General features: G+C 45.7%; 1 long non-coding RNA gene across 1 annotated transcript in view; it reads right to left on the bottom strand.

Annotated features, from left to right (window-relative positions):
• LOC108446962 overlaps positions 1–11566 on the bottom strand; it is a 129855-nt gene that overhangs the window by 55287 nt on the left and 63002 nt on the right. The window contains exons 4-5 of the long non-coding RNA XR_001862305.1: positions 9429–9510; positions 2189–2303 (exon numbers count right to left, since the gene is read on the bottom strand). This is a non-coding gene — a long non-coding RNA (uncharacterized LOC108446962). The remainder of the gene's footprint in view (positions 1–2188; positions 2304–9428; positions 9511–11566) is intronic.

Below are 11566 nucleotides of genomic sequence, written 5' to 3' on the forward strand. Positions count from 1 at the left end.
GGATCCTGGAAGTAAAATATCACAGCCTGAAGCCATGCCACCTTGCTGGGATAGCATCCAATGTCTCCTGTCAAGCTCCATAAACTGGGGTAATGAGTGAGGAGCACCTGGCTGGCCCAGGCAGGGCCCTCATTAGCCAGCACAGGGCTCTGCTGTCACCTGGGCAGGGCCACACAGAGTCCTCGCCAGGAAGGGACAAGTGGCCTTTGCAGGAGGGGCAAAACCCAAGGGACAGCTAAAGCAGGACAGCTAAAATCATTACTGGTGCCTTTGTGGGAGATTTTCAGTCATGGCTTTTCATGGTGTGAGGATTGCTCAGAGACTCTAGAGCCCTTTGGGGCTCTTCAGGAATAAATGAAAACCTGTGAAAGCTCCCAAAGTGTTTCAAGTGAATAAAACTTGGGTGTACAACTACACCCTTGAGCCTGGGATCAAGTGGACACGAAGGGTGGCCAGAGTGGAGGACTCCTTCCTTAGAACATACTCACTTCTTCCCTTGAGCTCTCTCTTTCTCCATTCCACCTTTTATTGACAGATGCAAGTAAGACTAATGAACTATTGATAACCCTGGCACAAAGGATTATTAGACAAAGCAATTTCATCTGGGGGGCATTGATTTATATGTCACAACCAGAGTACAAATGGAAATGGTAGTTAGGAAGGATGAAGTTGAATGCTAAACAGGTGGGCATCCTGTTTATTCCTAATTCCTGCCCTCAATGCACTTAGATGCATTTACCTGTACCTCTGGATATCCTATATAATTAAAGAAACAGTTGCAGATTTTCTAGTGATTAATAGTATTTGGAGAGAGACCTGAAGCAACCCAAATATTAAAACAGGGCTGATGTTTTGAAGGGCCTGAACCTTGACAAGACCTCAGACTGAACAGTTGAGTTTGAACCAGGGATTCCCAAAAACACACAGAGATGTCCAGGCACAGAGGGAATCCACAGGTAAAACTAGGTGAAAAGAAGGGGTTTGTCCTAAAATAGCTCAAGCAGAGTAAATCTGAAATGTGCTGGCCTGAGATGGAGAGGCTGGAGCAGCAGGATGGGTTTCACCAGGGCACACTCCACTGCCCTGTCTTCCATCAGCCCACGGCCTCTTGGAGAGCTGGAGCCCGGCCAGAGCCAGTGGAGCTGCTGATCAGCATCTGTGAGAAATAACTCTGGTCCTGAGGACCAGGCAGACACTGCTTCCAAATTTTAATTCTCATTGTCTGTGGCATTCGTGTGACATTTAATGTGATGCCAACTGCTGCGCTATTGTGAAACCAGGAGTGAGATTTGTCCTCTTTTAGTGAAACCAAAAGGAAATTTCAAAGTCTAAGACACAGACACCTGATTTTGTGGGCTGAAAAGAGGCAGTCAACCCCCATTTCTGTCTTTAAAAGCTCTCTCCAGCTCTCCTGGTGAGTAATCAATCGCCTCTTAAAAGACACTGCCTTGGCCTCTACCCCAGCACAATTAATCCCTCCAGACCCAGGCTCAGATAAAACAATAGGAGGGCAGTACCCAGGTGATCTGGCAGTGCTAAGGCAAAACCAATCCCCAGGATTTCCACAAGGCTGCTCCACTTGTGGTTTCAGTCTGGGAAATGGTAAAATAAAACTGCACTTTAATGAACTTTCAGAGGAAAAATGTTTCTTTGTTTTAATACAAGCCACAACAAGAGGACATTGCCCTACCTCAGGCTCTGTTTCACATGACACTCAAAACCCATCTCCAATACTCCAGGGATTAAATTATTTTCTGAAAGCCAACTCATTCCCACCATTATTACTGGTGAGGTAAAGCTGTGAGGTTTTTTGCTGCCCCCCTTCTATTTTTTTCCAATGCTAGAAATAGATTGAACTGGCACTTCAGGATGCTGAGCTGCAGTTTCAGTTGAGCTCTGTGCTTCACAGAGATTTATCAAAAATGACAAGATTCAACATCTAGGAGATGTCTTGTAGTGCCCAGGAGCTCAAAGAAGATGCAGCAGTTACAACAGCAACCAGGGAGAAATAAGAAAAGTGGTAGAAAAAGAAACATGGGGTCCTCAAAAACCAAAGCTCTGGCAGGAATGGGCAGTTGTGCTGGTCAGCACTGGCCACCACTGAGCAAACAACCCCTGCCTGCCTCCTCCAAATGAAAATCCAGGGAAAGCAGCCCTTCATTTCAGTTATAAACTTCCTGGCAGGTACCTGTCAGAGCCTCCAAGCTGCAGAGGTTTTCCCCTGTTCCATTTGCAAACAGCGTGGAATTGGATGGAAGTGATGAGTGTCTGTCTGTGATCACTTCTTCTGAGCTGAGCCATCCCTGGAATAAAACAGAACATTCCATAAGCACATTCTCTTTTTCACCCACGTGAATGTAAAGAAAGTTATGACAGATGTGAAAAAGGCTAAGGAAAAATGGGAGTATCTGGACAATAAATGTGTATGAGCTATAAAATCATCTCCTGGCATGATCAGCCTTTGCCTGGATAACTCAACAAACCCAAGCAAACACTCATGGCTGAGAACCACCTTGCACCCAGACTCCATCATTCCCACTAAAATGGAATTCAGGTACATGGAGGCACTGATGGAGACTGGATCCCAACCATGCAGAAGCAGCAGCATCCTTTCAGTGTCCAGAGCAGGACCTAGAGATAAAACAGAGATAAAATGCCTGGGGCTGTTTCCAAGTCGTGCAGTGAGTCAGGCAGGTGTCTGCAGAGAGGGATTAGAGCTGGAGACAAGGGCAGTGAGGGAAACCTCAGCAAGAAATGAGCACACCCAGGTTTCTTCTCACAAATAATGATTCTAACAAACACCTGTAAGAGACACCACTGCCAAACAATAAGTTTGCATAACAAAAAGGGATCTGAAAAAGAAACCTCCACAGTAAAAAGTCAGGGAGGACATTATAGGTTTTCTGATTCCTTTACAGAGGTCAAAGGCAAATTCCTCCATGAAGAACCAACACACCAACCGTGCTCCCCTTCCTCCATGAGCCAGGACCTTCTCCTGTAGAGATGTGGAAACAGCCTGAAGGACTTAGGCTAATGCAGGCAGGAGCAAAATGGAAATAACTCCCACAAGACCATTGGGAGAACTTAATCCAATCTTCTCTTGTGAACCAGATATTATTCCCCTTTCACTTGCCTTCAGTGGTGATAAAGTGCAGACAAAGGAGATAAGGGACTCGCACACCTCACATTTCACCACTCACAGTAAATACACTCCTCGCTTTCGCTTATCTTTCAGCCTCGTATGGATTTCCTTTTAGTAACCTCCTGAATTACAATCAAATTATACTTTCAGGGCCATTGAATTGCATGGCTTGCAATACCTTAATGGGTTCTGTTCTGGCTGCTCAGGAAGGACTTGTAATCCCTGTCTTCTTCTATATTTCAGGGAGCCTTAAGGATGTGTTTCAGTGCTGTGCACAACAGCCCAGGCCTTCACTCACCAGAGCAAGTGCCACACAAACAGTGGATGGGCAAGTGAACCGTGTCCTGGAGGGAAAATGTGAATAGTGAATGTTTCTTCTTTTGCCTTGCAATGACAGCCAGGGTTTGGGTGGCACAGAAATTCCAAAACTCCCTCAGACACAAGTTCCATGTGCTTTAATGGCACAATCGATACACCAGATGCCAGCTGCTCTGCAAAATATTTGTAAATAAATGGAAGTTTTAATGCCCAGAAATGGTGCTGAGTGCCACATTCCTCCTGACAGCTTCTCTCTTAGATGGGCTTTTACCCTTCAATAAAGAAGTTGTTGCTTTGTTAGTTATGGGCTCTGCAGCAAACAAAACTCACAGCATGGTCAGGAACTTTGCTGGGCTGAAATCAGTTTTTGAATTCTATAAACATTTAGGTAATTGAAATAAGACAGAGGGAGAATAAACAGAGTCTGAAAGTCTAAAGAGACCTCTTGTTCTGGAGAGGATCTGGAAGGATCTCAGGGATGCAAAACACCCCTCCTGCACCTGCCAGAGCAGGTCCCACAGCTGCTGCACCAAACCATCCCCAGGGAATCCCTCTGGATCACCCAGCCCGACAGTGCCTGGAAGAATGGTGAGACACTCTGGGGGAAGAACACCTGTGCCTTCAAGGAGGAAAGAATACAGTGACCATGGAAAAGAACAAAGTCCGAGGTGTGGGGCTCCCTGCTGTGCCACACCACAGGGGACAGCCCGTGCCAGGCACGAGGGGACAGTGGGGACCTTCCCCGCGCCAGCTCTGTGACCTTGTGAAGCCACCAGCCCGTGACACTCGATGCTTTCCAGCCAAACACCTGACCAGCAGGTTCTCTGAGAAAAACTGCTCACTGGAGATAATCAGAGTAGGAACTGCCTCTGTCTGAAGCTGATGGGTGGGAGATAAAAAATCTCTCTCCTCCCTTTATTCACCCTGCTATTTGTAAAACCTTATCATGTTTTTTCCAATTGTATTCCCAATAAGCCTCCAGGTAAGAAATAGTGTTTGCCAGCCCTGAAGAGAAGTAATCTTTGTTGGCAACATTTCTCAGGGAAAAAAAACTGTTCAAATAAGATGTGGGAGGAAATTTCCCCCTCAGACAATTTGAGTAGCTGTCGACAGGCAGCAGATGAAAGGCGAGGAGTGCTGGATGCCGCAGGCCGTGCAGGGAACACAGGCAATGGCTTCAGCAGCTCTGGGTTCAAATGGAAAATTAATTTCTTTCTGAGGGGATCCAAAGTGCTTTTCATGCTGTCCTTTCTTTAAACAGTTGGTGATTTAATTCTGCTGAGTGCAGTGTGGGATGAGAAGTGAGGCACTAAAGGAGGGACCTCTCCAAACACAGCCTGTGCAGCCCCAGCTCCTGAGGCAGCCATGGGGTCACGGTGGCCCTTCCAACATTCCCACATTGGCTGTGTTCGACCACAATATTTATAATTTTTGCCCTTCAGCTGGAGCGGGAATCAGCCTCCACAAATCAGGAGTTTATTAAGGCAGACAGCAGGATTTCTGCTGGCAAATTCGGAGTGGAATGAGATGATCGCTAAGGACCCTTCCAACCCAACCCATTCTATCACTCTGTGATAAATTTTGCACTGGTTTTCCCCAGCATTAATATTTCTGATGACAAAACAAGCAGTGACAGCTGTGTTCTACCTTAAACAGAAATGCTGCCTTAACCAGAGGAGAAATATGGATGAATATGAAAATAGGCATCATGAATATTCAGATACATTTGCAAATTAAGAGACTTCAACTGTGTCCTTGTCCTTTGTGCATTTTCCACAAATATTGAAAGGGGAACTCTCCTGGGACAAACGTTCATCAGCACAGCAAGTTTTGAAGAAGGAACCCACTCAATCTACAGCAGATATGCACAACATGAATATTGTGTGTATTCACAGGAGAAAGATGATTCTGGGAACCTCCAATTAGGCAGCAGCAGATTTTCCTATGGTCTCAGGAAAGAACTAAAGTAAAAGGCTTATTTTGATAAATTTTTCAGCACAGATTTTTGAAATGGGAAATACAAACATGAGAAAAAGACAAACTTCACCCATGAATTATTCCCTCAGAATTGTGAGGGGGGAGGAATGCCCCCTCGAGCCAGGCTGGGAGTGGCAGCTACTCAAGTGAAGTGTGTTGTTAATTGTGTGCAGGCAGCAGCTGAACCTGTGTGTGCTGACCTGCCTGAAAGCCCTGACTCGGGGTCCCCAGCTCAGGGATCTGCCTAATTAATTCCTAATAACCCAAACTTCATCTCTGTGTGCAGCCCGACCAGTGCTTGGGGTGTGCTCAGACAGCACCACCCTGCCGTGGTGTCAGCACCTCCTGCAGCCACCCCGCTGCCACCTCTGGCTGAGGGAGCTGCATCCTTATCTTAAAAAAATCACAGCCATCCCCTTTTCCCTTCCATAACCACTGCAGAGGATGCTGTTGTGTCAGTGTCTCTGGTAAGACACCCCAAACCCTGACAGAACCCAAAGCACCAGCAAAATCCCATATTTACCCTTTCAGTTTATCATCACAATGAAGGGACGTGAAAACCTCGCCATGTAATTCCACCTGGAGGCTTTCTCCCATGCTGAAACATTGCACAGTTGTCCAGTTTTGTTAGATTTCCCTCAGAGATGCCCAATAACCTTCAAACAAACCCAATTCATAACACCACCAGATGTGCCCGTTTTGCTTTTCATGGGAACATGCCATGCAAGGTCTCTGGGTAGGAGGTAACAACCCAGACAAGAACAATTTCTGTTTTGCTGGTTTGAAAGTGGAGCTTTCAATATCTTGGCCTGTCTCTGAGTTTTTGTTTAACTTGGGGAATTTTTCAGTTTACAAAACAGCCCGACAAGGATAATTAGGGTAGAAACATGCCTGACAATTCCAAATGCTCCCTGTCAAGCATATGGGCTAACACCTAGTTTTATTAATTCTCTGATTTTCAAGGGGTGATACAGTTGTATTAGAAGCAGTGTGTAGGTGGCTCATTTTTCCCTCCTCACATTCCCTTTGACAGTAGTTTGAAATAACATTCATCAAACAGTATAAAAGAAGTCGAAAGAAATTAATTAAGCAACCTAGAAGGAAAAATAAGATGTCTTTCCAACAGGACTTGCATTATTTAGGCTTGTAGTGCTGCACAGTGTAATTTCCTGGGAAGAAAAGGCAGGATAATGGTGTATTCCTGCTTGACTATGAAACAGCACATTTGGAGCATCACCGGTGATAAGGAAGTTCTGAAACAGAAGTGGCTGAGAGTTTCCTATTGAAGATTTGCTCTGAATACCGTGCAATATACACATATATAAATACATATATGCTCATATTTCTCTGCTTGCACCTCCTCCATCAGGAATTGGGGATTTCTGATCCTCTTCCTGCCTTTTCGTGTTAAGGGTTGAGGGCAGAGATGGTGATGCCATGTTTAATTTAATCTCATCAAGTGAACAAAATCCAGCTTTTTAAAAGCCTCTGTTGTTCAAGGGTGTTTAAACAAACATTGTCCAGGTTTTGCCCAGGAGCACACCTGGCACTGCAGGGCCAGATTCCAGCTCTCCACCTGTAATGAGGATTATCCATGGGCTGCACACTTCATGGCACACACTCCCATTCCACTCCAGGCTCCTCTGCCTGTTTCTGCTTCTCCAGCTATCCCAACCTCACTAACGTAGCTCTCCCTATCCCAAATTCTAATTTAATCCAATCAGTAACACCACCAGAAGTGGCACAGGGAATTCATCTGTGGAGTCTCCGGGCACAGCCCTGGTGAGAATTTGTCCAGCCATTCTGCTCCACCAGACTGCTGCCAGCTCTCGCTTGGTCACATGGCTTAGGGGACACGAAATTCCAGCTATCCTGCTCTGCTCCCGAGGGATGGCCACAGCACTGCCCTTCCTGCATCCAGCCAAAATAACCAGAGTGGGCCTGACATCCCATCAGTCCCCCAGTTCTGAAGGAATCCTGATTTAACAGAAGACCACTCACCAAATTAATTTCCAGGGATGTGAACCAAGTACCCATTGAAATCCAAAAAACTGCTTATGAAAACGTGGATGTAAAGAGCTCAGGATCTCTTTGTGACTGCTGGCAGCCTCCCAGCTACTTTACTGAACACAACCCTCAGGTAGTTCTTAATTTCATGTTCATATTATCAGCTGCTCAGGGTAATATCACAGGAAAGGCCATGGATATAACAACACCGGGTTCATCATTCCCAAGGAATCTGCTGGGTACAAGGGAGCCACGAGGAAGAGATTAACTGATTTATCCAAGAAATTTTCCAACACATCCTGAATCTTTCTCATCAGATGCTGGTTTTACCTGAGCAATGACTCAAGCGTCTCTTTGTCCTTCCACCTACCTGGCTTAAACCCAGCAGTCAGAACACACACAGGGTTTTCAGCAGCAGAGCTCCAGCCTGACTAAATCCAACTTCCACTCCAGGACAGGACTGAAACCTGGATTCTCCTTTTCTGCCTAAATTCCCTCGGGCAACTCCTAAAGCTGGATTAGCAGTGGAGCACTGTCCCTTGGGCACTTCCCAGGGCTGGGTGCTGGCTCAGCACGCTGCCCACCAGGACTGATCCTCTCCGTGCTGCGCTTCCCTCTGGACAGCACGATGGGAAACGCTCCTTCCAAGAGCCTCTGGAAGGCTTAGGCTGTAATTGCTTGTAAACCACTTAAGCAGTAAGTGATACAGAAATCCAAGTGGTAATTGTAGCAGAGGCTTGAGATTAATCTATTTTTGGCTTGTCAGACGTTCTTATGGACCTCATTCAAGGCAGTCACTGAAAGCTGTAAAGTGTCCAAAAAGTGACTGGAAAAAATAGTTTTATTAAAACCATTACAGAGGCAAATCCAATCTTCAATTCACTCTCTGAAACCTATTGGTGTGGCCTGCAGATGAGGCACTCATGAACATCTTCTGGGCAGAGACCTGGGGAGAGCCACAAAAAGTTTTATATCAGAAAAAGAGTGCTCTAATTTTGGATTCCCAAAGCAAAACAGTGCAGGGAAAGTCAGTGAACAGAGGCAACAGGAGTCTGCCAAGAGGGGATAAGGAGCTTGTCCTGATCCAGGAATCAGGGCTCTGATGCCAGGTTCTGTTTTCCCCACTTGCCCCCAGGTGAGCAGTGATTAAGAGCAGACACTCGTTAGTGACCAGAAACTCTGCAGGGTGCTCTGACTTGGTGCTGTTCTCCACAGGACACCATGAGATGGTTGGACACCTGAACTTGATGGTCTTAAAGATCTTTTCCAACTTCAATGATCTCAGGATTCTCTGTCAGTACACTGATGCACTGTTTGGTGTGACTGAAGTACCCCAAAACTCTTGGTTTAACTCTCAAACTCCCAGAGATGCGAGCACCAGTTCATTATCAGGTAATAGAAACATCTTTCCCCACAGAGCCGCAACTTTTCCAAACTTTCCACCAACTTCCATTTTCCATAGCCTCAAGGTCAAGGTTATCCTTTATTATTTTTTCCATCATTTCCTTCCCATTTACTTTGGATTAGTGCATATTCTGTCAATAAGGACAAATGAAATTCCAGGCCAATGTAAACCCTGTCTGCTCTATGAATGTTTCTTTTTTCACACCGACTTTCGATGAAACAGAAAATGACTGATGCCACAATATGCTTTAATTATTTTCTTCATAAACTATCAAATTAAATTTTAAGAAGCTGGAGATGTTATCTCTTATTAAACTGGGACTGAACTCAGAGATGTAACTCTTAATGAAACTTCCCACACCAAAAAGCTTTTTTGTAATGCTAATAATTTTCAGCAGCCTGCCATGTACAGTATCGCACCAAAGCTTATGATTTTCACATTCCACCCCCTGCCATGGGCAGGGACACCTTCCACTACCCCAGGTTGCTCCAGGCTCCATCCAACCTGGCCTTGGACACTTCCAGGTTCTTCTAAACCATTATACAGCCTCCAGTATTTTTGCTGGGACTTTCTACTCACTGTATTCTGAAGTTCAACCCCAAAAAGCAGTGCTGGATAACCCGATGATGAGCACGGCAGCACCAGGTAAGTCGCAGCCCACCTGGAAAACACAGACATTAATCAACACCAGCTTTAAGGGAAAAGTGTTTTCGCTATTTTAAGCAGCAAGAAAATCTCAAATTATCAAAGAAACAGAGAAAAGCTGGTCTGTGAGTAGAATCATGGAGTCATTAAGGTTGGAAAAGCTCTCTAAGATCACTGAGTCCAACCATCGATCCAACACTGCCAAGCCCACCACTAATCATGCCCCAAAGAACCACAGCTACACATTCTTGGAACACCTCCAGGGATGGAGACTCCACCACCTCCCTGAGCAGCCCATTCCAATGTTTAATGACCTTTTCCATGAAGAAACTGTTCCTGATGTCCAACCTGAACCTCCCTTGGTGCAACCTGAGGCCCTGTCCTCTCATCCTGCGACTAGCTGCCTGGGAGAACTGAGAATTTGGATAGTACACACAAACCAGCCCCCTGGCATCTTGTCAAAAGTCATCCTCCCACTGCAAGTCCTGCTCCACAATAAAGAGAAACTGCAACAATAGGATATTCTGCTTCAGACCTTTTCAACACTCGACAGAGCAGGGACGGTCTGAAACCAAGCGGAAAGACATTCTGGATTGGTTTCCGTTCTTTTCCTTTGTCTCCACTTTTTACGATACTTGTAGCAACTTACAAAACAAGAGATGGCTTTTCCTTCTATTCAGCTCCTAGGGAATGATGACAAGCAAGGAACACCCTGCATCTCAGAGCACCAGAGCCTGCCCTGCCACTTACTTCCCCTTCCCTGCTGCTCTCAGCTGTTTTCACTCCTGGGCTCCAGGCTCTGGTTTCAACTTCCATGGCATGCTTTATTTTTTAACAGAGCAGTAATTGTACATGTTAAGCATTAGAAACACCAGCCCACGACCAATGTAAAACAAATCTGAGAATGAAAATGCCTCCAAGGTGGCCAAGCCAAACACAGCAGCCTGGTAAGGTTTGCTCCAGAAAGAGGCAATGGATGACCTGAGCAGCCAGTTCCAATGCCTGACCACCCTTTCAGATAAGAATTTTCCCTGCCATCCAATCTAAACCTCCCCTGGTGCAACTTGAGGCCATTTCCTCTCATCCTATCTCTTGTTACCTGGGAGCAGAGACCAATCCCCACCAGGCCACAATGTCCAATTTGCTTTGGAAAGTGCAATGATCAAAATGTGGCACATTCTGGGGCAAAACACAAAATCCGCAGAAGTCACTGGATCATATATTTGGATCCTGCCTTAAGGGATGAAGAACAGAGTGAGAGATGAAAATGCGGCAGCTGGTAAAAAATCATTAAAAAGCATAAGGCAGAGATGAGGAAATACTGAAGTTGCCGGGAGAAAAAAGAATGGAACAAAGACACGGAAAAAAGACTCTCAGTCTGCCAAAGTTTCCACAATTTCATAAAATGTACAAATGCAGCAGAGAGAAAGGGGAAAGAGCAAACAAACCAGCTCCTGGCTGGGCTGGGAGTGGAGCGCCCGGGTCATGTCCATCCCTATTCCCAGCTCTGGGGCTCGGTGTGCTCAGCACGGCATGTCCTGCCCTCCCACCCAGGGCCCCTGTGCAATTCATTCCAGCTCAGCTGTTGGCCAACTTCCTTCTGGTCACACAGTGACAGTCCCAAGGGCTTAATGTCCATGTACCCCTTTTGGCCAAGAACACCTGAATCCCACCACGAGCAAACCAGCGCTCATCCAGTCACAGACAGAAACAGACAGGCACAGACAGAAACACTGATTTTTCCAAATGGAAATTTCTCTGTTGTTGGTGGTAAAACACTGCTGCACTTTTTTTTTTTTTTTTTTCTGTTTAATTTTATTCATGAGCTGAAGTAACTTTGGGCAGTCACAAACCAATTTTTCACTGTGTTCTGAACAGATGGCTGTTCCAAGAATATCAGCATCCTGGCAGTGTCAAACAGCCTTGACCTTCCCAAGCAGCGCTGCAGACTTTTTGTTAGAAGGAAAGAAATAAAGAACCACTCACATAGTCCCAATTTTTTCCTGGATTATTAAACACAGTGGACAACGCAGGCACAAACTGTGCTCAAGAAAAACCTGAAATTTGGCCTT

This window comes from Corvus brachyrhynchos, unplaced genomic scaffold, assembly GCF_000691975.1.
Source record: "Corvus brachyrhynchos isolate BGI_N302 unplaced genomic scaffold, ASM69197v1 scaffold95, whole genome shotgun sequence".
Taxonomy (NCBI): Eukaryota; Metazoa; Chordata; class Aves; order Passeriformes; family Corvidae; genus Corvus; species Corvus brachyrhynchos.